The following is a 27,711-nucleotide window of genomic DNA, read 5'->3' as shown; positions in this document are numbered from 1 at the left end:
GGAGATCAGAAAGGAGGCTGATGCAGTAATCCAGTTGGGATAGGATAGAGAGATTGAACCAGTAGCGGTTTGGATGGAGAGGAAAGGGTGATCTTGGCAATGCTGTGGAGGTAAAACAGTCTGGTTTTGGTGACAGATTGGATGTGTGGGGTGACTGAGAGAGAGAAGTCAAGGATGACACCAAGGTTGTGGGCTTCTGAGACAGGAAGGATGGTAGTACCATCCACAGTGATGGGAAAGTCAGGGAGAGGACAGGGTTTGGGAGGGAAGATAAGGAGCTCAGTCTTGGACATGTTGAATTTCAGATAGCGGGCAGATATCCAGAGGGAGATGTCCTGAAGGCAGGAGGAGATACAAGCCTGGAGGGAGGGAGAGAGAACACGGATGGAGGCCCATAATTCATTTATTTCTATTAATGTCTGTATCCCCCTCTAGACTGTAAGCTCATAGTGGGCAGGGAACCTGTCTACCAATTCTGTTACATTGTACTTTCCTAAGTGTTTAGTACAGTGCTCTGCAAAGAGTAAGAACTCTCAATAAACATGATTATTTACAACCCTAATTCACACTTCCTGTGCCAATTTATTTGAAGGATACATCATCTTTCATCTGTTCCCACAATACCTACGATATTTTACACCCAGACCTCACTAATAATAACTTTCCCACAGTGCTCTACACAGTAAGTGATCTATAATTACCATTGATGATGGCATGTGGTTAAGCATGAAGCTTTTTTATTCCTTTTGTAACAACAGATTGCAATTAAATTTTCAGTCTGTGCAATTTATCTCTATTATGGGTTCTTTAACAAAATAGGGTCAATTCTATTTAAATTCTCTACTGCATGTCTTTGTGTCATATTTTTCATATATCAAGCCTTTATTTTTACTAGTAAAATGATATATTTTATAGTTGTTCCTTGGGACACAGTTTTACCTTCCCATTCGTCCTTATGGGGATTACATTTTATATTTGTTTTAAAAGTTGCATGAATATTGAATCAACACTAAAATGAATGAACAAAAGTACTATCTTGGATATCAAGGTAATCTCTTATGAAATGATAATCAGTGAAACAAAGACCTTAAAAAACAATAATCTATTACAACACTCCATAGCAACTCGTGGGTTGAAAAACCACAAAGATACTCATCTGATATTTCAAAAGATGTTAAAACCTGATAGGTGTTGTACACCTTGCTTGAGACAAATTTACATTTCTATACTGTTCCTTCCTATGCATTATTCATTAAGTTCATGAAAATCTATTGTGTTCCTGCATATCTTTCAAGGGTTTACATTCAAATTAACCACAATTGACCCTGTTTTATGAATTCTCGGATGTATTCCATATGATCCTAGAGGGTTTTCATTTTCAGCTAGTCTAACTTCTTAACCACCTGCTTTATTGTGAACCAGCAATTCTTCTTTTGCCCCCGGGAAATGTAAGTCTGCTACTTGCATCTGTCCTCATCTTTTTTTGGTAAACACTAAAACTAAGTACGAATTTTTTTTAAAGACTAGTTTCCTGACAATAAGTTACCTGTAATAGTTCTCAAAGCCTTCTTTAATATTTGGAAACTTCTATTCTTCTGTGTGCATTTTTTTGTTAATTTGCTTTTTTACAAATTTTAGTTCACACATTAAAAAAGCTCTTAAATGTATTCTATGCATGTTCAGAAATTTAACATGATTTTAAATCGTTAAAAATCATGTTTAAATCATGCCAGTTCATGATTTTTATGCTTCACTGAACTGCATTCTTTTTCTCTATATTGGTTTTGATTTTGCCCTTTTTTGCTTTATGTTAAAGGTACAACATAAATTTTAGGTATGGATCAGTTTGAACACATCCTTTACAAATCCTAAATTTTTATTTCTTTCCATGACAACTCAGTTTAGTTCTTGTATAAATTATTCAACAATATAAGTCTATTTCTTTATTTTAGGTATGATGGAAAAAAAAATCAAACAAGATATAAAGAATTATTACCTCATTTTTAACACTGTCTTGCTTCTCAGTTTTCAGGAAGTATCAAATTCCTTCCATTCTTAGTCTCCCTATCTCACAGTGTAAAAGTCTCCCTGTGGGGAGTAGGGAATAAAGAGAGAAGGAGGGGAAGGTGAGATAGAGAAGAGGGCACAAGAACAAAGTAGAGAGAGAATAGGGTCCTTGTTAGAGGGAAGGGAGCAGAGAAAGGGAGGTAAGCAGCGTGGCTCAGTGGAAAAGAGCAGGGACTTTGGAGTCAGAGGTCATGGGTTCAAATCCCAGCTCTGCCAATTGTCAGCTGTGTGACTTTGGGCAAGTCACTTCACTTCTCTGGGCCTCAGTGAGCTCATCTGTAAAATGGGGGTTAAGACTGTGAGCGCCCCGTGGGACAACTTGAATAACTTGTAACCTCCCCAGCACTTAGAACAGTACTTTGCACAAAGTGCTTAATAAATGCCATCATTATTATTATTAAAGAGGATTGAGAAAGTGGGGAAAGAGGGAAGACGGGAGGGGAGAAAGAGAAGGGGGAGGGAAAGAGAAGAGAAAGAGAGAAGGGAAAAGATGGGGAAGAGAAGGGGGAAAATATCAGGGGGATTTAAAGGAAGAATGAGAGAGAATAAGGAAATAGGAGAAAAGGAAAATGAGAGGGGTATAATTAGAGGGGGAAGAGTAGGGAGGGAAAGAGAAAAGAAGGGAAATAAACTCATCAAGGTCAGGGAATGGTGTCTACCAAACCTGTTATATCATTATATTATACTCTCACATACACGTAGTACATTGCTCTGCATACAGGAAGTGCTCAATGATTACAATTGACTGATTGAGGGGAAGAGGGCAGGGAGGTGGAGAGAGAGGGAAGAGAGAGGTAGAGGCATAGAAAAGGAGGAAAGGGAGAGAGAATGATATAAAGGAAGAGAGAATGATATAGCGGGGGAAAGAAGGATGAAGGGGGAAGAGAGAAGGGAGAGGAGAAAGAAATTCATTCTGTACTGTCCCTACCGCTATCTACTACTGGAGGCTATTTTTAAAAGACTTCCTATTTTTAAAAGACTTCCTATCTACTCAACAGGTAGAACTCAGTATGTGCAGAGAATATACTTTGATTTACAAGGTAGATTTGTATGCAGTGAGAAATCTACTGGAAAATACTTGCAGGTCAACAGACTTAGCATCATTCATTTAATTCATTTAATCATATTTACTGAGTGCTTACTGTATGCAGAGCACTGTACTAAGCACTGGAAATTACAATGCAGCAATAAAGAGAGACAATCCCTGCCCACAACGGATTCACAGTCTAGAGGTGGGGGGAGAAAGACATCAATACAAGTAAACAAGCAACAATATAAATGGAATTATATACATATATATACACACAGTCTAGAGGTGGGGGGAGAAAGACATCAATACAAGTAAACAAGCAACAATATAAATGGAATTATATATATATATATATATATATATATATACACACACACACACACACATATATATATATATATATACACACATAATTGCTGTGGGGTGGGAAGAGGGAGGGAAAGAGCAAAGGGATGAGTCATGGTGATGCAGAAGGGAAGGGGAGCTGAGGAAAAAGGGGCTTAGTCTGGGAAGGTCTCTTGAAAGAGGTGCACTTTCAGTAGGGCTTTGAAGAGGGGAAGAGTGATTGTTTGGAAGATTTGAGGAGAGAGTGCATTCCATGCTGGAGTTAGTACTTGGACAAGGGATCGGTGGCGAGACAGGTGAGATCAAGGCACACTGAGAAGGTTAGCACCAGAGGACTGGAGTGTGTGGGTTGGGATGTAGAAGGAGAAGGGAGGTGAGGTAGGACAGGGCAAGGTGATGGAGAGCTTTAAAGGCAATAGTGAGAAGTTTTGGGTTGATATGGAGGTGGATAGGCCAGCACTGGAGATTTTTGAAGAAGAGGGTGACATGCCCCAAATGTTTCTGTAGAAAGGTAATCTGGGCCGCGGAGTGAAGTATGGACTGAAGTGGGGAGAGGCAGGAGGTCAGAAAGGAGGCTGATGCAGTAATCCAGTTGGTTCAGGATGAGTGACTGTACTAACATTTTAGCAGTTTGGATGGAGAGGAAAGGGCAGGTCTTGGCGATGTTGTGAAGGTGAGCCTATAGGATTTGGTTATGGATTGGATATATGGGATTTGGTGATGGATTGGATATATTTCGTTGAATGATAGAGTGGAGTCGAGGATGACACCAAGGGTAAGGGCTTGTGAGATGAGAAGAATAGTTGTGCTGTCTATAGTGATGGGAAAGTTTGGGATTGGACAGTGTTTGGGAGGAAAGATAAGGAGTTCTGTCTTGGACATGCTGAGATTTAGGTGGTGGGAGGACATCCAAGTAGAGATGTCCTGAAGGCAGATGCAAGCCTGAAGGGAGGGAGGGAGAGAGCAAAGGAGAGGAGATTTTGATTTGGGTGTCATCTGCACAGAGATAGTAGTTGAAGCCATGGGAGCGAATGACTTCTCCAAGTGCGTGTAGATGGAGAATAGAAGGGGACCAAGAACTGAACCTTAAGGAACCCCTACAGTTAGGGGAGGAGGAGCCTGTGAAGGAGACTGAGAATGAATGGCCGAAGGGAGAAGAGGAGAACCGAGAGAGGATGTAGTCAGTGAAGCCAAGGTTGGATAATGTATCTAAGAGAAAGATATATTCCACAGTGTCAAATACACCTGAGATGTCACGGAGGATTAGGATGGACTAGGAGCCATTGGATTTGGCAAGAAGGAGATCATTGGTGACCTTTGAAAAGGCAGTCTTAGTGCAGTGAAGGGGGTGGAAGCTAAACATCATTAGAAGCCTCAGATAGTGGTTCCGGCATCACAGACTGTACTGGGAATTTTATATAGTAATTCATGCAAATGCTTATGAATTACCATGCTAATTCAGCAGAGCACTATGGTCAGACAGTACATTGGGAGAATCATATCCCAGCTTTCATTTGGAAAACCTCACAGAAATAATCAGGTTTCAATCAAACACATAGGCATTCCTCCATTTCTGCTACTTAACATTGCACAGCTAAAGAAAAAAAAAATGATAGCCTAGCCCTTGGAGCATTGAAATACAGAATATGGAGTAAACAAGACAACAATTACTGCATCAAATTTAAGACAGCCTTGGTATCTAATCTTATAGGTAGTTGGAAGATCTGGACTACTACAAAAGATACACATTTCCTGAAACTATTTCACCAGCTCCATATTGAGCATCAAATGGAAGAACAGTATTGCCAGTTATAATGTTCTGGGATGTAGTCAGTTCACCAGCATTGAAGAAAGGCTTACAGAAACAAAGCCTTCCAGGGTTGAACATCTGGGGAGGATAGATGAAAGAAAGAAGCTCAACATTTCTTCTATGCTGAACTTAAAATTCTCGCCTGTATGTGCCAAAATTCATATTAACTAGCACATCAGGATCACAAAAACAGTCATATCACACACCTACATTGAGCAGGGAAGCAGTGTGGCCTAGCAGATAGAGCACTAGGAGTCATAAGGGCCTGGCTTCTAATTCTGGGTTTGCCACTTGTATGCTGTGTGACCTTGAGCAAGTCACTTCACTTCTCTGGGCCTCAGTTTCCTCATCTGTAAAATGAGGATTAATACTGTGAGCCCTATGCAGGACATGGACTGTGTCCAAATTGCCTATCTTGTATATACTCAGTGCTTAGCACAGTGCATTGTTTTTATTATTATTTCTACTTTTAGGACACTGGAAGATTGCAATGCAAGCAACCTACTCAATGAAGAGCTGAAATAGGGTAAGCAGGGTGGAGAGTAGAAATAGAAAGACACAATAAAGTGAGAGCCCAAAGGAACGAAGAAAGGTAATTGAACACAAGAAGTGAAAAGTTTAATAGATGAAAAGAAAAAGATAAGGCCAGATGAAATGAAAAAAAAAGATAGATGCTCAGGAAAAAAAGCTGCTGCTAAAAAAAAAAAAAATCAAAGGCAAGAAGAAGACAGAATTCTAATTGGAACTGGTGTTTCCAAACCCTGCTTCAAGGAGGAAGATGAAGACCAACCCAGAAACGTAGCAAGAGCAATGTTTAGAGAACTCACCTCCTTCCTGTGCCCCTTCACTACCACTTCTAAGACCCCAATAATTGCCCCTGCTTAATATCTATTTCCCTGATACATTATGTGAATTATTGAATTATTCTTGGATTTCTGAACTGCAGACACTCAGAACTCACTTGTGAATTGCTGCTGACGAGAAGCAGTCATTCCTTCATTTTCCATCTCCCTGCCCCCACTCTACCTCCTACGGCACCTGGGGGCACAGTGAAGAACATAGAGAAGGTATGGCTGTCTGACACCCTCAGTGCTTCAAACATAGTAAGCGCTTAACAAATGCTATCATTATTATTATAACAAAGATCAGTCTGTTTGCATGACAATTGTCTCCATTTATATTAATTCAGCAATCTAAGTGCTCCTGAAGTTTGCTCTCAGGGACTTGCATTCAATTCAGACAGTCAGTGGAACCACCAGATTATTGATGCTGGACAACTCTCCTATCACCCTTAACTTCTCTGACTTTACCATATCCCCTGAATCCACACCCTCTAATCATTCCTTCCCTGTCCTTTCCTCCCAGCACTCTCCTCCATCTCCCTCCATCCTCTATTCACTCACCCCTTATTCCCCTTCCCAGCCATCCAGCCCTTCCTCTTACCTTGTGCTATTCCCTCTCATCAGCCTCAGTTAAAAGTGACCTGCAAAATACCCACTCCACCATGGGAAATCTTCCCTTTATTCTAGACCTGTTCCTGACTCAGTCAGCATTCTTCTTCACCATCACTGAAATTTGGTTCACCCCAGATGACACTGTCTGCCCTAGCACACTCTCCAGTGGGGGCCTCATCTTCTTCCATTTCCCAAGATTCACTGGAGAAGGGGAAGGAGTCAGCTTTTTTCTTGTTCCCTAATGCAGCTTTACAGAATTCCACCTCCCCCATCCCTTGCTTTCCCTTTTAACGTCCATACCATCCACCTTTACTACCTACTCAAGTTATTAGTCATGGTCAAGTACTGGCCCCAGTCCCCTTATGCGATTCTGTGAACAGATTTTATCCCTTTCCTCTCTTACTCTATTCATAAATTGATCATTGGGAACTTTAATGTCCATATGGATGTTCCTAATGACCCATCACTGCCTACTTCCTCTCACTCCTCAACTCCAGTGACATCCTGCACCATGCCACTTCACTCACTCATCAACTTGGACACATGCTCAATCACATCATCGCTAGTCACTATACAATCTTTCCCCTCTTTCCTCCCTTCCCCTCCCCTCTGAAATTCCTCTATCTGACCAAAACCTCCTCACTGGTCTTCTCCTCCATACACTCACTCCCTACAAAACTGTCCTGTTCCCCCAAGATCTCTGATCTTTTAACCTCCTCCAGTTCTTTAAAGTTATCATCCACCATTTGCTCTCCATAACCAAACTACCTTCTTGATGTACAAATCTATGCCCTCAGTGCTGCTCTCTCCATTTGACTGAACCTTCTTACTCCCCTGTTCCTGCAACAATCGTGAACCACTAACCTGCAACCCTGGATCATCTCCACATTATATCCTTCCTCTCTTATGCTCAAGCTGCAGAGCAGTGCTGGAGGAAATTCAGACACCAAGCTGACCTCATCCATCTCAAACTCATCCTTACCTGATTTAATCCTGACCTCTCCTCCAAACAGCAGTAATACTTCTCCGTCCTTATTAACTCCCAGAACCACTGCCTGTATTAGGTGTTTCAAACATTTCTTCTTCAAACCTCCTTCTCTGACAGTGACTAAGGTCTTTCCCCTAATGACTTAGCCACACACTTTATGGATAAAAGTGAAGCCATCTGGCATGATCTTCCTAAAATCACCCCCATCATCTCCTTCCTGGTTCTCTCTGATCTTTGGTCCTGTACTCTGACTTGTGCAAAATATGGGTTCTGCCACCACACTCAGAGTAAGAAAAGACCAAGAGAGAAATAAGTAATTACAACAAAAGTGACTTGTGCTAGAATTCTTATTTTTCTACAGAAATGTGCTCCTGAAATTTCCAGTTTCTAAGTCCAGGTCAATTGTGAAAATGGCATGGAAGGTGGCAGACAACGTAATGATAATGTTCATTTCTTGATCTGAAGGATTAGGATGGACACTGAGGACATTTGTAGGTATTAGTCCCTTTTCAACACATAAGCAACACAACTATGTATAATAGGTATATTATATGTATAATGTATAATAGCTGCAATATCAACTAATGGTAATGTTGAGTGTTTATCTCGTGCAGAGAACAGTATTAGATGCTTGGGAGATATAATAAACCTAGCAGACATGATCCCTTCGTCATAGAGTCTATAATCTAATAGAAGAAGCAGACATTAAAATAAATTATAAGGAAAAGTCAATCAAATATAAAGGTAAATGCATAGGTAGGGATTTAAGTGCAGAGATTATAGAGAAGGAAGGTACCATAGAAAGGATCTTAAGAGGGATTTGAGTAGTGGTCCATCAGTTGTAAAAGGAAAGGGATTTCCAGGAAAGAAGGATGATGATGTGGTCAAGGTATGGATAGTGAGAGAGATGAGAATGAAGCATAATCAATAGGTTAACACTGGATCATATATGTGAGCAGGTTGAGTGGTAGCAGAAGATAGCAAGGCTAGGTAGGAGGAGTAGAGATGAATGTGTATCAAAGCAGATGGTGAGATGTGGAGATGGCTGAACAACCAATGGATGTCTTTGAGGAAAGGGGCACATGCACAGTATGATTTTTTTAGAAAAATGATTCATGTTGCAGGGTGAAGAGTGGACTGGAGAGTGGAGAGTCTAGAGGCAGGGAGGTCAGTGAGAAGGCTGACAGCAAGAGACATGACTAGTGCTTGGAACAGCATGGTAGCAGATCAGATGAACAGGAGGGAGATGGATCTGGAGATGTTGTGAAGACAGAACCATCAGGGTTTGGTGACTGACAATATGAGGATTATATAAAAATCATATAATGACCTCCTGGAATATTTCATAGAAATCCACAGAAACAAGGGTTCAGAGGGGTCCTGACCCCTGTCTCCCTTGTTCCAGAATTGTTACATTCCTCTACCAGGTCCCTGTAACAAGAGGCCCTGCTTCTAAGCCAGAGGAATCAGTGGCCAGGACAGAAGAAAGGAAGTGTAGGCATTTAAAATTAAAACGTATTAGTGCTGTACAAAACATATTGGATAAGGGTATATCAGCAGAAATCCAGCCAACCTGGTAAAAGTCAAATGACTGGTCACTCTATGAGAGGACTCTGGACACCTGTTTTATCATGATAGGATTAAGGTGTCTTTTTGGCAACTATACCTTTCTTCCAGTAATAGTAATGATAATAATATATGCTAAGTACTTACTATGTGCCAATACTCTGCTAAACACTGAAGGTCAATAAAACATATGAGATCAAACATAATCTCTGTCCCACATGGGGTTCACAGTCTATGAAATGGGTAGATCAGGTATTATCCCTGTTTCACAGATTAGGAAGCACACACAGAAAGGTTAAGTGACTTACCCATTATGAGACAGCAGGTATGTGGTAGAGATGGGACTAGAATCTAGGTCTCCCATCACCCTATCCTGTATTTTTTCAACTGGCCAAGTTAAATATATTTCCTTTTTTAAAAAAATTGATATAGCCCTTCTTTGAGAGAGCCTGTTCTCTCAACATAATCTACTCTGTTTCCCCACTACCCTATTAGAAGTTCTGAAACTCAAGCCCAGTGCAATTGTACCATAAAAAAGACTGTGGTATATTCATTGCTATGACAATAAGGGAAGTAAAAATGTATCCATTATATTGCAGACATTTTAAAATGCATTAAAAATCTCTATTATAATAAACTAAATAACAGTACCTGTTAAAATTGTCTTCTATTGTAGTTCTCTTTAAACAGTTCATAAAATTAGACATGAATTGATAATAGATATTATGTTTAGTGCTTAAGGATGACAAATATAAAATATCTTTCAACAGATTTAGAATATCAAAGTAATTGTTTAATCACCCATTAATTTTTATCTTTTGCTATTTATATGACTGGTTAACACAATTTGGCACATACATTCATTTTTCCTGTGTTTTGGATTCAGCTGTATTTATACCATTATACAGTTCAGTTGGGGACATGGTGGTGTCTGCTTCTGAAAGGGTGCACAAAGACCCACAGTCTAAGACCATAAATCATATCTAGTTCTTAGTGAAAATCCTAATGATTGGGATAGAAGATGTGAGTATCTCACTCAGCAACAGTGTTCAAACAAGATGAGGTCATGATGGGTCACAGCTGAGAGGGCACAGAGATGTATTTTGTTTCATGCACAGCCCATCATCAAAGGGATTCATTGGGCACTTACTCTGTGCAGAACACTGTATGGTACTAAGGGCTTGGGAGAGTACCTTACAAGGGACTTGGTAGATATGTTCCCTTCTTACAGTGAGCTTACAGTCTATAGTCAGTCAATCAAATTTATTTATTTAGCGCTGTATGCAGAGCACTGTACAAGCTCTTGAGAAAATACAATATAACAATAAACAGTCACATTCCTGTCCACAATAAACTTCCAAGACAAAAGGCTCAAGAATTGCATTTAACCTCTTAATTGTTCCTGTCCATGGAAATCTTTAATAAAAGGCAAAATATGTGTTGGCTCTGGAAAGAAATGAGAATCCACACCCATGCCTAACCAACCATTAAACAAGCCATGTTATTGGTTTCAGGGGTCAGGCCAGAGAGTGTAGATGACTCAGCACAAACCATCACCACTAATGTAAAATAACTCAGGCCAAAGTCCTACTGATGCATTGTGCCTATTCGGAACTATCTATTAATAACAATAATAATTTTGTCATTTAAGTGTTCACTCTGTGCAAAGCACTGTAGTAAGAGCTGAAGAAGATACAAGATAATCAGGTCAGATAAAGTCCCTGTGCCAAGTGGGACTACAGTGCAGCTGACCGAGTAGATCATGGTGTTCTGGTCTGGCAGATTTACTCAAAATAGCTGTCCCATCAGGGTCCATCTGGAGCTCACACCTGGCTACCTTCTGAAAGGCATAGTGAGGTTCTGTCAGGGCTGAAGCATGCTCCAGCTTGCCCCCCGACTTGGTCTGAGGGCTGTCTTAGAACTGGACAAATCTACCCAAATCTACCTCCCCAACCCCAATCTCTCATTTCCTTCTCCCTTCAGGATTTAGATGTCCTGCTAACCCCTCAAATTTACCATGTCCATAACAGAACTCTTCTTCTTCCCAGTAACTCTATTCTCTGACTTTTCTTTCAGCATACAAAGCATCCCCATCTGCCCTGTCTCAAAAACTTGTAACCTGGGTATTTTCTTCAATTCATCTCTTATTCAACCTGCATTTTCACTCTGAAACCAAAATCTGTTGGTTCTACCTTCACAACACTGCCTAAATCCATGCATTCCTCTACATTCTTACTACTCCTGTGGCCGATCCAAGCATTTATTACAGCCTATATAATAAGCCTCCTGTCTTGTCCCTCTCCAGTCCATGTCATTCTGCTGTCCGGATAATTTTTTCCGAAACACAGTCCACTCCACCTCTCCCACCTAACAGGAGTTGCCCTCCAACTCCGCATAAAACAGAAACTCCTTACCATTGGGTTTTAAGTACTCAACCAACTCACCTCCTCCTACCTTATCTAACTTATTCCTTACTATACCTTAGAGCACATATTTCACTTCTCTAAAACCAACTTACTTACTGAAACAATCTCATAATAATAATAATTATTATAATGGTGGCATTTATTAAGTGCTTACCATGTGCAAAGCACTGTTCTAATTGCTGGGGGGGGGTTACAAGGTGATCAGGTTGTCCCACGGGGGTTCACAGTCAATCCCCATTTTACAGATAAGGGAACTGAGGCACAGAGAAGTCAAGTGACTTGCCCAAAGTCACACAGCTAAGTGGCAGAGCCGGCATTTGAACCCATGACCTCTGACTCCAAAGCCTGGGCTCTTTCCACTGAGCCACGCTGCTTCTCACTCATTTATCTCACTGCCAATCCCTTAGCTCATGACCTCCTCTGGCCTAGGACTTCATTCTTCTTCATGTAACAGACAACCTTTCTCCCCACCTTGCAAACCTTATTAAAAAAAAAAAAATCACACTTCCTTCAGGAGGGCGTCCATGACTAAGCCCTCATTTTCCCTATTCCCTCTACCATTTCTGTCACCAATGCACTTGGATTCATACCTTCTAAGCAATGAATGTTAGGGGTTAGATTTGCAAAAATCTGCCACGAATGTAAGTAATCATCTGACAATACCATGCTTGTTCCTGAGACAGAAGTGCTTTGCCACTTTTAAATTTGCATTTATCCCCAAAATGACCCTCTGTGATGGACTTAAACTCATGGATGGAGGTATAATGAATAAATAATAGGTGATTTTCATGTGAGTTAGTACTGCTGAGTGAATGCTGCAAAGAGCATCTCATTAACACCAACTCAGTAGTCTTCCTAGACATCATCTGTTATGTTCCAAGTTCACACTGATTACACCAAGTGGCCCCCTGATGCCAAGGCAGATAAATATTATGCATTTGGTGAATGAAGACATCACCAGAAGCTCCTGCAGCAATATTAAAACCACCATCTTGAAAGAAGAAACTCAAACTCAACCATTGTGAACTATAGATACCCAGTCATCAATATTTGTTTGATACACATGACTCAGATTATAACATTATAATTGCTGTACCAATAGCTCCTTAAAGGAATTTCCGATGCAGACAAAAATAGAGCTTACAGAAATTTGTACTGTAACCTGAAAATCAAGTTATAAAACACATGACGTAGATGGTGAAAAGTAAGAGAAGTCACAGGTTATGCAGTCCATATGTTTTATAACCCTTTACAATATGCCTCTTACACTTCATCATCATCATCAATCGTATTTATTGAGCACTTACTATGTGCAGAGCACTGTACTAAGCGCTTGGGAAGTACAAATTGGCAACATATAGAGACAGTCCCTACCCAACAGTGGGCTCACAGTCTAAAAGGGGGAGACAGAGAACAAAACCAAACATACTAACAAAATAAAATAAATAGAATAGATATGTACAAGTAAAATAAATAGAGTAATAAATATGTACAAACATATATACATATATACAGGTGCTGTGGGGAAGGGAAGGAGGTAAGATGGGGGGGATGGAGAGGGGGACGAGGGGGAGAGGAAGGAAGGGGCTCAGTCTGGGAAGGCCTCCTGGAGGAGGCGAGCTCTCAGCAGGGCCTTGAAGGGAGGAAGAGAGCTAGCTTGGCGGATGGGCAGAGGGAGGGCATTCCAGGCCCGGGGGATGACGTGGGCCAGGGGTCAATGGCGGGACAGGTGAGAACGAGGTACGGGGAGGAGATTAGTGGTGGAGGAGCGGAGGGTGCGGGCTGGGCTGGAGAAGGAGAGAAGGGAGGTGAGGTAGGAGGGGGCGAGGTGATGGAGAGCCAACCTTCTTGACTGTGAGCCCACTGTTGGGTAGGGACTGTCTCTATATGTTGCCAACTTGTACTTCCCAAGCGCTTAGTACAGTGCTCTGCACACAGTAAGCTCTCAATAAATATGATTGATTAACCTGCATCTAGAAGGAGTACCTAGGCAGCCCTCATCACATTGGGATTTCCCATAAAAGCCTACTCAAAATACAAGAAGTGTAAGGGTTGTAGGTGTCATTTCAACTTTTAAATGTTGGGGAGGCCAGGGTTATGGCTAAGCTAACAAAGAGTAAGCTCAAGTTGCAGTTTCCTAATTGCTCTTTTTCTAATCATTTTTCTCTCATATGTGTCCATTTTGTGCTTATATTATTTCATATTTCCTTGTATAGTTTTCACTGTGTAATTAGTGGAGGTTTTCAGCTCTAAATCCCTGCAAAAACAACCTCTGGAATCACTTCAGGAGCAGCATGGTTAATCCTGAAGCCATCCACCTTTCCAATTGTTCTACCACCAATTTGGGGGTTGGCGGGGGCGGGGGGTCCTGCTCTGTTCTCCTACAGTCCCTACTTCCCTAAGGCTGCAACCCTGCTATGGCAGAAGCTAGGGCATCTCTATCAAGATATAGGGGTCACTGGGGACTAACCTAACGCTTCCACCCTGCCCCCCAATGCACAACTAGCTGTCCTCATATAATAATAATGATGGCATTTATTAAGCACTTACTATGTGCAAAGCACTGTTCTAAGCACTGGGGAGCTTACGAGGTGATCAGGTTATCCCACAGGGGGCTCACAGTCAATCCCCATTTTACAGATGGGGGAACTGAGGCACAGAGAAGTTGTGACTTGCCCAAAGTCACACAGCTGACAATTGGTGGAGTCTGGATTTGAACCAATGACCTCTGACTCCAAAGCCCAGGCTCTTTCCACTGAACCACGCTGCTTCTCAGGCACACAGCTGAAGATCTTTTTCATCTATTAAATTCCCACCCCAATCTCTCCCCAATCTTTGTCTCTGATTGGCTCAACCAAATGGCTGAATGGCCAGTGGTGCCACCACGACAATCCATCTGATGAAAGAAGTTTGGCAGCGAAAATAAAACCCCTCATTAGCCTATGCTAAGATGCCTTATGGTCACTGAGAAGGAAATACCAAGTTCTCATTTCAAGTGCCTTCCCAAGATCACTCCCCCATTATGACAGTCCACCATTCTTATTACCTTCAAAACACTCTTAAAACTCACATCTCTTTCAAGAGGCCTTCCCTAACCAAGCCTTTTATTTCCCTTATCTTTTCTTGCTCTGTATTTTCTTGACTCCATTCAATCATATTTATTGAGCATTTACTGTGTGCAGAGCACTGTACTAAGCGCTTGGGAAGTGCAAATTGGCAACATATAGAGACTGTCCCTACCCAACAGTGGGCTCACAGTCTAGAAGGGGGAGACAGAGAACAAAACAAAACATATTAACAGAATAAAATAGAATAAATATGTACAAGTAAAATAAATGGAGTAATAAATACATACAAACATATATAAAGGTGAAGGATTTTAATACTGACTTTAGCCCCACAGAACTTATACACTCATACTTTACTATTTCTGCTATCATGAATCTACTTAAGTTTCTGTCTCTTCCTCTAGATTGTAAGCTCCTTGTGGGCTGGGATCACATCTACCAACTCCCAAGCACTTTGTACAATGATTTGCACAGAGTAAGCACTCAATAAATAACACTGACATTGATTTGGCTAACTACTTTTCAGGGTGTACCACAGAATAACTCTTCTGGTCTCCTCCTCCCTCATAACTGTGGGGACCAGTGGAAATAGCTATCATTCTCACACCCCTTCTCCCTACTTCATTCATAGACGGTGAGTTCTCTGGTACAGTGCTTGATTCTCACCAGGGTATTGTTCCCAGATCTTGGTACACTGCTTTGTGCTCACTTAGTAAATAATATAGATATTACTATGGCTATTAACCACTACTACATGCCATCAGTGCAACTCTAAAGAAAGAAAATGGCTCCAGCCACATCATTGCCAGAGGGGGATCCTGAAGAAACGGAAATAACATTTTACTGTTCTCTTCACCATATCTTCTACAATTTAAGATGATTCTTCAGATCCTATAAAGCCTTGCAATTTGCAAAGATGTGGTACTTAACTATTTAGCAAACCTCCACAGCAATGAGTCAAGAAAAATGGCAAAGCATTTGGACCTAATGGCATAATCACTACGATCTATAAGCATGAAGGGGTTCCTGTTTGAATGCCTAGAAAGTCTCCTTGAGCATATGAAAGACTGGGTAAATGTCACAGAATTCCAACAGACCTACTGCAATCACCATTTTCATGAAGAAAGGTGAAAGGTAAGATTGCCATTATTATCAAGGCATCCTATTACCATAGATTGCCAGCAAGGTTCTAGCCAAAGTATATCTAAATTTGACTACTGAAGAATATTGTCTGCTGAATGCTTCTAAAATCATAATGCAACTAAAGAACTTGGGACTCAAGTCTGGAGACCTGGATTATAACTTCATCTTTCTTGTGGGATCTGGGACTCAACTCATCCACTCTTGGCCTCAGATTCCTGATCTAGAATGTGATCATTGTGCAGGGTGGGACTGTGTCAAAGCTGATTATCTTGTATGTACTTCAGTACAGTTCTTGGCATATATTACTTTTGAAATACATGAGGGTAAAAGTGCAGGAAGTAGCACCAAACTGTATGGCTTATATAGACCTGACAAAAACAATAGACCTGCACTCTGGAAATTGCAAAGTAAACTGGCTGCTCTGAAAAGTTCTTTAAGATTCTGAGATTACTATATGATTTGGTTGGCTGGGCAAGAATTGTGGGTGCTCTGTCCAAACCATTTCACATCACCAGTGAAGAAAAGCCTGTATTTGTAGTGGAACTAATCTAGTTAAATTTATTATCTGTAGAAATTCTGGAGGGTATAACAAGAGATATGGAGAGTGGTTTCAGAGTGTCCTTCTGCTCCTCTAAAAAATTATTTCTATTCAGACCTCAAGCATCATCCAAAATCATAGATACAATATTTTAAAAATCACCATATATTGAGTTACACCCTTGATGTACTCAGCCAATAAGACATGAAAATTATTGAAAAATAACAATAATAATAATTGGCTCTTTAACTGTTATGTACTAAGCAAAGAACTAAATACTGAGGTAGATACAATGAAATCAGGTCAGTCAGTCCCACATGGGGCTCACAGTCTAAGTAGAAGAGGAAGAGGTATTGAATCCCCATTTTACTGATGAGGCACAGGGCAGTAAAGTAACTTGCCTAAGGATACGTAGCAGGAAATTGGCAGATCTGGTATTAGAATTTAGGTGTTCTGACTCATAGGGCCGTGCTTTTTCAACTAGGCAATGCTGCTGGCTGTGTCTTTAAAGTACACATCCAAAAGGCTATAACACTTTTCTGAGTCAGCCAGATGTTACAGAAGTCTAAAGACAAAAAAAAAAAAAATCAATCGATCAATTGTATTTATTGAGTGCTTACTGTGTGCAGAGCACTGTACTAAGTGCTTGGAAAGTACAAGTTGGCAACATATAGAGATGGTCCCTCTCAGTGAGCCCAACAGTGGGCTCACAGTCTAGAAGGGGGAGACAGAGAACAAAACATATTAACAAAATAAAATAAATAGAATAGATATGTACAAGTAAAATAGAGTAATAAATACAGACAAACATATACAGGTGCTGTGGGGAAGGGAAGGAGGGGAAGAGGAAGGAGGGGGCTCAGTCTGGAAAGGCCTCCTGGAGGAGGTGAGCTCTCAGTAGGGCCTTGAAGGGAGAAAGAGAGCTAGCTTGGCGGATGTGGGGAGGGAGGGCATTCCAGGCCAGGGGGAGGACATGGGCCGGGGGTCGACGGCGGGAAAGGCGAGAATGAGGCACATTGAGGAGATTAGCAGCAGAGGAGTGGAGGGCACGGGCTGGGCTGTAGAAGGAGAGAAGGGAGGTGAGGTAAGAGGGGGCGAGGTGATGGACAGCCTTGAAGCCGAGGGTGAGGAGTTTCTGCCTTATGCGTAGGTTGATTGGTATCCACTGGAGACTTTTGAGGAGGGGAGTAACATACCCAGAGCATTTCTGTACATAGAAAATCTGGGCAGTGGCATGAAGTATGGATTGAAGTGGGGAGAAACACGAGGATGGGAGATCAGAGAGGAGGCTGATGCAGTAGTCCAGACGGGATAGGATGAGAGCTTGAACGAGCAGGGTAGCAGTTTGGATGGAGAGGAAAGGGTGGATCTTGGCAATGTTGCAGAGCTGAGACCAGCAGGTTTTGGTGATGGCTTGGATGTGAGGGATGAACGAGAGAGCAGAGTCGAGGATGACACCAAATTTGCGGGCTTGTGAGACGGGAAGGCTGGTAGTGCCGTCAACAGAGATGGGAAAGTCAGGGAGAGGGCGGAGTTTGGGAGGGAAGACAAGGAGTTCAGTCTTGGACATGAAAAATGATGAATGATAGTCTGAACCAGGATAGCTGGTTCACATAACCAAAATACTTATATTGACACACAACCAAAATACTTATATTGACAACATAGAACTATGCACTATGCCACAGATATAGTTCACTTGGGTAGCACACTTGGGTGATATTTTTCCACTTGGGCAATGATTAAGGATATAGAAAACTGAATCAAGAAGACCAGCACATCCTTTGAGAGACTGCCAGAGTGTGGCAATATTGTAGTACTTGGATTTTGACTATACTGAAGATTTTGGAACTCCAGTGGTTAGAACACAGGCCTGGAAGACAGAGGATGTGAGTTCTAATCCCATTGCCACCACTTGCTGCTGTGTGATCTTGGACAAGTCACTTCCTTTCTCTGTGCCTCAGTTACTTCATTTGTAAAATGGGGATAAGACTTTTTATACCCATGTGGGAAATGGACTGTGTTCAATCTAATTCTACCCCAGTACCTAGTACAGTTACTGGCACATAGTTAATGTTTAAATACTGGACACAAAAACGCTAGTGGTCTCCAACCTTTACCTGTGGTTGGCAAGCCTAGGCTTCCCAAAGATGTTCTGGGCCCTTGAACAGTTCCATCAGGTATCACAAATTTCATTCAATCATATTTGAGTGCTTACTGTGTGCAGAGCACTGTACTAACATATAGAGACGGTCCCTACCCAACAGTGAGCTCACAGTCTTGAAGGGGGAGACAGAGAACAAAACAAAACATATTAACAGAATAAAATAGAATAAATATGTACAAGTAAAATAGAGTAATGAATATGTACAAACATATATACATATATACAGATGCTGTGGGGTGGGAAGGAGGTAAGTTGGGGGGGGGATGCATAGGGGGAGGAGGGGGAGAGGAAGGAGGGGGCTCAGTCTCGGAAGGCCTCCCAGATATAAATTTGTTATACAGATCATCAGATCATCAAGTTTTAAGATGGTTGACAAATAACGAAGTTGTAGAACAAAATCAGCCTACTAGTATTCATCTATCAATCAATGGTGCATTTTGAGTACTTCCTGTGTGCAGAACACTGAACTAAGTGCTTGGGAGAGTATAATACAATAGAGTTAGTAGACAAGAGAGTTAGTAGACATGATCCCTACTTGCAAGGAGCTTAGCATTCTTCTAACCATGGGTAGGACATGGGCAGGAAGGGACAGTAGCAGAAAACTCAGGTGCTATATGGTGAACTGAAATTGACAGACTAGAAACAAGAAGTGCAAATGAATTATTTGAAGGACATAGAAAAGCAAAAAATCAATTAATCATATTTAATGAGTCTGTTCTAGCTGCAGAGCACTGTACTAAGTCCTTTAGAGAGTACAATTTGTTATAGCAATTTAGGGAAGCAGCATGGCTTAGTAGAAAGAGCCTGGGCTTGGGAGTCAGAGGTCATGGGTTCTAATCCCAGCTCTGCCACAGGTCAGCTGTGTGACTTTGGACACGTCACTTCACTTCTCTGTGCCTAAGTTTCCTCATCTGTAAAATGGGGATTAAGACTGTAAGCCCCATGTGGGACAACCTTATTAGCTTGTATCTACCCCAGTGCTTGGTACATAGTAAACACTTAAAAATACTATTATTATTAAAATATTATTATTACAATATATCAGAGTTAGTAGACATGTTCCTTGCCCAGACTGAGTTTACAGTCTATATGGGGAGACAGACATGATATTAACTAATGTTATATAAGAGCTCTGGGGCTGTGCAAGGGTGAATAGAGGGTGTAAATAAAGGGTGGGAGGATGAAATACTAGGGAGAGGGAAAATAGGAAATCATCTGTCAGTTATGAAGTGGGAGGGAGTTCCAGGCAAACTAAAGGATGTGGGCAAGTGTTCATCATTTATATAGGTGAGATCAAGGTACGTGGAGTAGACTGCAATTGGAAGAGTGACATGCGCAGTCTGGGTTGTAGTAGAAAATCCGGGAGATTAGGTAGGAGGAGTAAAAGTGATGGAGTACTTTGAAGCTAATTGTAAGAATTTCTTTTTTGATTCAGAGGTGGATGGGCAATGACTAGAGATTCTTGAGGAATGGGGAAACAGACTGAATAGAAAATTTTAGAAAATGATTTGGGCAGCAGAGTGAGTCATTGCCTGGAGTAGGGAGAGTCATGGAGCTGAGCAAGGAGGATGATTCAATAATAAAGCTGGGATAGGATAAGTGCTTGGAGCAGTGTGATAGTTTTGATGGTGAGGAAAGGGCAGATTTTAGCAATATCATGAAGGTAAAAATGATATTTGGTGACAGATTGATTATGTGGGTTGAATAAGAAAGATGAGTCAAGGATAACACCAAGGTTATAGGCCTGTGAGACAAGGTGGATTGTATTATGGTCTACAGCGATGGTGGGAAAGTTCAGAGAAGGACAGGGTCTAGGTGGTCCAAGAAGTTGTTTTGGACAATTTAAGCTTGAGGTGTGGTAGCACGACATTCAAGTAGAGTTGTCCTAAAGGCAGGAGAAAATGTTTCAGAGCAGGAGAATAAGGGTTGGAGATATAAATTTGGGAATTATCAGCATAGAGATAATAGTTGAAGCCATGGTAGTGAATGAGTTCTCCAATGCAGTGGGTGTAGATGGAAAATAGAAGGGGACCCAGACCTGAGCCTTTAGGGATCTCTACTATCAGAAGATGGGAGGCAGAGTAGGTGCCTGTGAAAGAAACTGAGAATGAGTAGCCAGAAAGATAGAAAGAGAACCAGGAGAGGACAGTGTCAGTGAAGTCAAAGTTGGATAATGTTTCCAAGAAAAGGGGATGGTACAGAGTGTTCAATCAATCAAATCGTATTTATTGAGCGCTTACTATGTGCAGAGCACTGTACTAAGCACTTGGGAAGTACAAATTGGCAACACATAGAGACAGTCCCTACCCAACAGTGGGCTCACAGTCTAAAAGGGGGAGACAGAGAACAAAACCAAACATACCAACAAAATAAAATAAATAGGATAGAAATGTACAAGTAAAATAAATAAATAGAGTAATAAATATGTACAACCATATATACATATATACAGGTGCTGTGGGGAAGGGAAGGAGGTAAGATGGGGGATGGAGAGGGGGACGAGGGGGAGAGGAAGGAAGGGGCTCAGTCTGGGAAGGCCTCCTGGAGGAGGTGAGCTCTCAGCAGGGCCTTGAAGGGAGGAAGAGAGTTAGCTTGGCGGAGGGGCAGAGGGAGGGCATTCCAGGCCCGGGGGATGACGTGGGCCGGGGGTCGATGGCGGGACAGGCGAGAACGAGGTACAGTGAGGAGATTAGCGGTGGAGGAGCGGAGGGTGCGGGCTGGGCAGTAGAAGGAGAGAAGGGAGGTGAGGTAGGAGGGGGCAAGGTGATGGACAGCCTTGAAGCCCAGGGTGAGGAGTTTCTGCCTGATGCGCAGATTGATTGGTAGCCATTGGAGGTTTTTGAGGAGGGGAGTAATATGCCCAGAGCGTTTCTGGACAAAGATAATCCGGGCAGCAGCATGAAGTATGGATTGAAGTGGAGAGAGACACGAGGATGGGAGATCAGAGAGAAGGCTGGTGCATTAGTCCAGACGGGATAGGATGAGAGCTTGAATGAGCAGGGTAGTGGTTTGGATGGAGAGGAAAGGGCGGATCTTGGCAATGTTGCGGAGCTGAGACCGTCAGGTTTTGGTGACGGCTTGGATGTGAGGGGTGAATGAGAGCGCGGAGTCGAGGATGACACCAAGGTTGCGGGCTTGTGAAATAGGAAGGATGGTAGTGCCGTCAACAGTGATGGGAAAGTCAGGGAGAGGGCAGGGTTTGGGAGGGAAGACAAGGAGTTCAGTCTTGGACATGTTGAGTTTTAGGTGGCAGGCAGACATCCAGATGGAGATGTCCTGAAGGCAGGAGCAGATGCGAGCCTGGAGGGAGGGGGAGAGAGCAGGGGCAGAGATGTAGATCTGGGTGTCATCAGCGTAGAGATGATAGTTGAAGCCGTGGGAGCGAATGAGGTCACCAAGACAGCTGAGAGGTTGAGGTAGACTAGGATGGAATAGAAGCCATTGGGTTTGGCAAGAAGAAATCATTGTTGACTTTATAAAGGGCTGTTTCAGAAGAATGAAAGGGGCGAAAGCCATATTGGAAAGGGGCAAGGAGAAAAATGGAGGAGAGAAGTGGAGTCAGTGGTGTAGACAACACATTCAAGGAGTTTGAAGAAGAATGGTAGGAAGGAGTTAGGGAAATAAGTGGAAGATGCCTGGAAGGAGCTGTAGGGTGGGGATAACTTTTTTTTTTTTTTAAAGGATGGGGTATACACTAGCATGTTTGAAAGAAGTGAGGAAGAAGTCACTGATGAGAGAACAGATTTGAAGATCTCAGTCTTGGAAGGAAGAAGGGAGGGGGTAGGTGTTTTGATGAGCGTGAAGGGATGAGTCAGAGGTGCAGGAAGCTTTTGAGAAGGAGGGAGATATCCTCTTCATATACTGCTGGGAAGGCTGGGAGAGTCAAAGAAGGGCCAGAAGTTTGTAATATTTTCATCCAGGGTGATCAGAGATTAAAAAAAAAAAAAAAATCACATAGTGGCCATCATTTCCACTCAAGGGATGGTTGATTTCAGAAGACTGCAGGCGGCCTAAAGTTCTCTGACTCAGAGACCTCAGTGTTAAATGGAGCATTAAGTGTTGTGATAAATCCTTTTAGAACATAAGCATAAACGTAACATAAAAGGATTTGACACAGCATTTAATGCCTCAGTTAGTCCTGGGGTTAGAGTTGATCAAATTATTTTAGATTAATGGAATAAAGCCCTGCTTTCTCTGCAGCTGCTATATCAGCCCCAGAGACCACCTTGTGTGAAATCTGCACATACCCTAAGAGCCCAATAGGTCAGGCTGTTAACACCTTTTTTCAAATCAGTAATCATGCAAAACTAATGAAGACATGAAATAACCATAAAACAATATTCACAGATGCAGACAACATAGATTCAGTTCAGTTGAATTAAATTTTGAAATGTTGACACTAAGAGCCATCACTCAAAGTTGGAGGTGTGACTTGTCCTAGTATTAATTCAACTCACATTTAGCTATTTTTTTGTTTGGAAAGAACAAAGAGTTTAAAAATAAACTTGGCATCTAGGTGCCCTGCAGAATTGTGGTGCCAGGTTAAATAGGATGTTCAAGTTTTCACAAAATATTTTTGTGACATTGACACATCTTCAAGTTTTCCAAGTGTCCAGAGTTTTCAGAAGCTTTCAAAGTAACATGGCAATTTAAGATTAAGCAATGTGTAAGTAGGACATTATAATTTGCAAATCACTTGACTATAAAAATACTATCTTCCTGAGTACTTATTCATTCAATCATATTTATTGAGCACTTACTGTGTGCAGAGCACAGTACTAATTGCTTGGGAAGTACAAGTTGGCAACGTATAGAGACGGTCCTTACCAAACAACGGACTCACAGTTTAGAAGAGGGAGACAGACAACAAAGCATGTGGACAGGTGTCAAGATATCACAATAAATAGAAATAAAGTACTTAGAGAAGTAGCGTGGCTCAGTGGAAAGAGCATGGGCTTGGGAGTTAGAAGTCATGAGTTCTAATCTCAACTCTGCCACTTGTCAGCTGTGACTTTGGGCAAGTCACTTAACTTCTCTGTGCCTCAGTTACCTCATCTGTAAAATGGTGATTAAGACTGTGAGCCCCACGTGGGACAACCCAATAACCTTGTATCTTCTCCAGCGCTTAGAACAGTGCTTCACACATAGTAAGCACTTAAATACCGTCATTATTATTATTACTGAAGCTGTTGCACATTTTTCTCCTTCTCATTCCTTTTCCTCCCATTTCTTTCATACTGAGAGAGACATCTACATCTTTACTGTCAGGTAGGTCATTGACAATGATGAGTCTTCTCTTTCATTACTAGTTACAGCTCATTTTCCTGATTCCCCAATTCCTTTTCAGGTGCTTGTAAACAGCAAGGGTGAGGGAGTGGGAAACAATGAGGAGATAGGGTTTTCCTCTTTTATGATAAAAACAATAATTTGATATTTGGTTTAGTATATACCAACAGTGGGTTAGACACAAAATAGCCAGTCAAAATTTAGCCTCTGCCTGACATGGGGATCATAGTTTGGTAGAAGGGAGAACAGGTATTTCATCTCTATTTTACAGATGAGAAAACGATGCAGAGGAATGTTAGGTGACTTACCTAAGGTCATACATCAGGTAAGTGAAGGAGTTGGGATTAGAATTGAGTGATGTCTCACTCTCAAACCCAGGCTTTTTCCACTAGGTAAAGGAAGGAGGCCAGCCTGTGGGGTGCATTAAGATAGGATTACTTTCAAGTGTCTGACAATGCTAAACAGTTGCTGAAGCCATCACAAAAACATAGGTTTTTTGACCTGATACAGTGGGCTGCTTCCAGATGTGCATACTGTTGAGCCACTAAAAATTAGTGAATGGAACAGGAAGGAATGATAAGCATGAAGCTCTCTTCCTTTCCAGGCTTTCTCCCTCTGTCCACTGATTCCACTTTTTAAAATCTAACCATGGTTGAGAATTAATATCTGTAAATTTATATTGATATCTACATCTAGTTTATATTAATGTCTGTCTCCCCACACTAGACTGCAAGCTCACTGTGGCCAGGAACTATATCTGTTTATTGTTGTATTGTAGTTTCCCAAGGGCTTAGTACAGTACAAGGGCTCTACACACAGTAAGAGCTCAGTAAGTACAATTGATTGAATGAATCAATGCAAATCCTTCCTCTCTACAGCTTATGGGCATGACCATTGACTCAAGAGTTTGTTGTAATATTTATTAAATACTTAATTTATGAAGCACAAACCAGTCGCATTAGTTCAAACAGAAGAGTGTCCTGGTCTCTGCTGATACAGCCTCTCCCTTTTTCCTCTCCACTCCTGAAAAAAAGCAAAAGGGCAGGAACTGCAAAGTAGAGCCTTCAAAGCTTAACTAAAGCAGGTTTGAGTAATTCTCAGCTCTGCAGAATCTTCCTGGTCACACCTATTTTTGTTTATGGTATTCGTTAAGGGCTTGTGTGTCAAACACAGCATGGCTCAGTGGAAAGAGCACGGGCTTTGAAGTCGGAGATCGTGGGTTTGAATCCCGGCTCTGCCATACGTCTACTGTGTGACCTTGGGCAAGTCACTTCAGTTCTCTAAACCTGTTACCTCATTTGTAAAATGGGGATTAAGACTGTGAGCCCCACGTGGGACAACCTGATCACCTTGTATCCCCCGCAATGCCTAGAACAGTGCTTTTCACATAGTAAGCGCTTAACAAATGCCATCATTATTATTATTAAACACTGTTCTAAGCACTGGAGGAGATACAAATTAATTGTAATTAAATTTGTAATTGTCTTGTCCCATGTGGGGCTTAATGTCTAAATAGGATAAAGAACAAGTATTTCATTCCATTATATAGTTGAAGTCACCATAATACTTTCCCTATTCACTGAAGACATGAATGCACCTATGATCTATAAAAGATATATCATATGCACATAACTGCATGCACTTATATACAGATTGTCCCAGTTACCAAAAACATAGTCAGACATCCCAATTTCAAATATACACACACGTATGTATTTAAAAATAGTAGTGGAGAAGCAGTGTGACCTAGTGGAGAGAACACAGACCTAGGAATCTAAAGGACCTGGGTTCTAATTCCAGCTTTTACAGTTTCCTCAACTGTAAAATGAGGATGACTGCTCTGCCTGCTACTGAAAGTCTCATGTGGAACAGGGACTGTTTCTAACCCATTTTGTACCTACTTTGGTGCTTAGAAAAACAATGCAATTTGAGCACTGAAAACAATGCACTGTATTAAACTGTACTACAACCAAAGCACAGGATACATTCTCTGCCTATAAGGAACCTATATACCACATGAACCTCTGTAGGCAATTTTCACTTCTTATTAAGGCTCTTAATTTATAAAAAAAATAGTCCTAAATAACATAGAAGCTTGATTTACCCCATACTAATTAAGTTTTGCCAATTTAGATGATAGTGAATGTTGTGAATGACAGCTTTCATCAAAAAATATTTCATGTTTCTGTAATAAAACATGCAACTGGTAGAGGGCTGTATATAAATCATGTCAGCTAATTGTGTTGTATGTTCCCAAGCACTTAGAGTGCTCTGAATATATTAAGTGCTCAATAAATTCCATTGATTGATTATTATATTATTTAGATTTACAGAGTTTAAAGGCTATTTTCAGGATTATTTGCAGAAATTGAAGTAGGATTTCCCTAAGTAGCATAGTCTATTTTGTGGTATTTCTAAAGTACTTAGCCAGGCAGTGTACTAAGCACTGGGCTAGGTACAAACTAATAATAATAATAATGATGATGATGGCATTTGTTAAGCACTTACTATGTTCCAAATACTGTTCTAAGCGCTGGGGTTGGGGGGTACAAGGTAGTCAGGTTGTGCCGTGTGGGGCTCACACTTTTAATCCCCATTTTACAGATGGAGTAATTGAGGCCCAGAGAAGTAAACTGACTTGCCCAAAGTCACATAGTTGACAAGTGGCAGAGCTGGAATTAGAACTCATGACCTCTGACTCCCAAGACTGGGCTCTTCTCACTGAACCACGTTGCTTCTCTAGGTTTGACACAGTCTGTGTTCCATTCGGGGATCATACTTTTAATCCCCATTTTACAGATGAGGTAACTGAGGCAAACAGAAGTCACTTGTCCAAGTTCAAGCAGCAGACAACAGTAGAAAACATCCTTATAATAACTTCTGAGTGGTAATTAAATACCCCAGAATCCTCTGGGAATGAGAATAAGTTATCCAGTTAACCACATTATTTATATCCAGATGGAGCTCTTCTGTCTTCTCTTCTTAATGAAAAACATCCTGTTAGCCTAGCTATGTAACCTGTTCTACAAACTGACTTCAGAGTACCCAGAAGGGGTGTTGCCTAGTGGAATGAGCACGGGCCTGGTGCCTAGTCAGATGATCTAGGTTCTAAATCCTAACTCTGTCACTTGTCTGCTTTGCGACCCTGGCCAAATAAATCCCTTAAATTCTCTCTACCTCAGTTCTCTTATCTGCAAAATGGGGATTAAATTCCTGTTCTCCCTCCTACTTAGGCCATGAGGCCTATATTAAAAAAAAAAAAAACACTGTAGGATTTGATTATTTTGGATCCAACCCAGCCTTTAGTATAGTGCTTACACATGGCATGATCTTAAAATATATTACAATTATAAAATTTGATCAATGCTACCAATTGAATTGGACAAATTTCTCTACCCCTACTGTCATGTTGCACTCAATGGCAGTAAATGAAGAACATAAAACTAATCAGTGCATAAGTAAACCCTTAAAATCCCCACAATTATTATTATGTAGTAAATAATTTTATTTCTATAGCACCTATTTGTAGGAAAATTCTGAAAGGCTGGACCCTTTGACCTCCCTTTATATTTAAAGGTGCTCTGAGTTCTTAAATATCTGAGGTATCCTGAACGTTTTTCTTTCCTCCACTACCCTAGTTGGTCAGTTTTACTGAATAGTACATGAAGAATGAGATCAATTCTTTGTTTAGGAAACATGGTCCAAAAATTAGAAGTAGGTAATGAACATTAAGAATGGTATTAAGTGTTCACAATCCAATGAACATTAAATCAAGTTGAGCAACCATCAAAATGACTGAGGTATGAAATCTGAAGGAGTATTA

General features: G+C 41.2%; 1 non-coding gene across 1 annotated transcript; it reads right to left on the bottom strand.

The window, feature by feature from the left end:
• Nucleotides 1-10,613: 10,613 nt before the first annotated feature.
• LOC119937761 lies at nucleotides 10,614-10,724 on the bottom strand. The gene has a single exon (XR_005454205.1). It is a non-coding gene; the product is annotated as a U5 spliceosomal RNA (small nuclear RNA).
• Between the last annotated feature and the right edge of the window lie 16,987 nt (nucleotides 10,725-27,711).

The sequence above is a fragment of the Tachyglossus aculeatus genome, chromosome 1, assembly GCF_015852505.1.
Source record: "Tachyglossus aculeatus isolate mTacAcu1 chromosome 1, mTacAcu1.pri, whole genome shotgun sequence".
In the NCBI taxonomy this organism is placed as follows: Eukaryota; Metazoa; Chordata; class Mammalia; order Monotremata; family Tachyglossidae; genus Tachyglossus; species Tachyglossus aculeatus.
The sequence above is the reverse complement of the archived record's forward strand: the minus strand, read 5'-3'. Positions and strand labels throughout refer to the sequence as shown.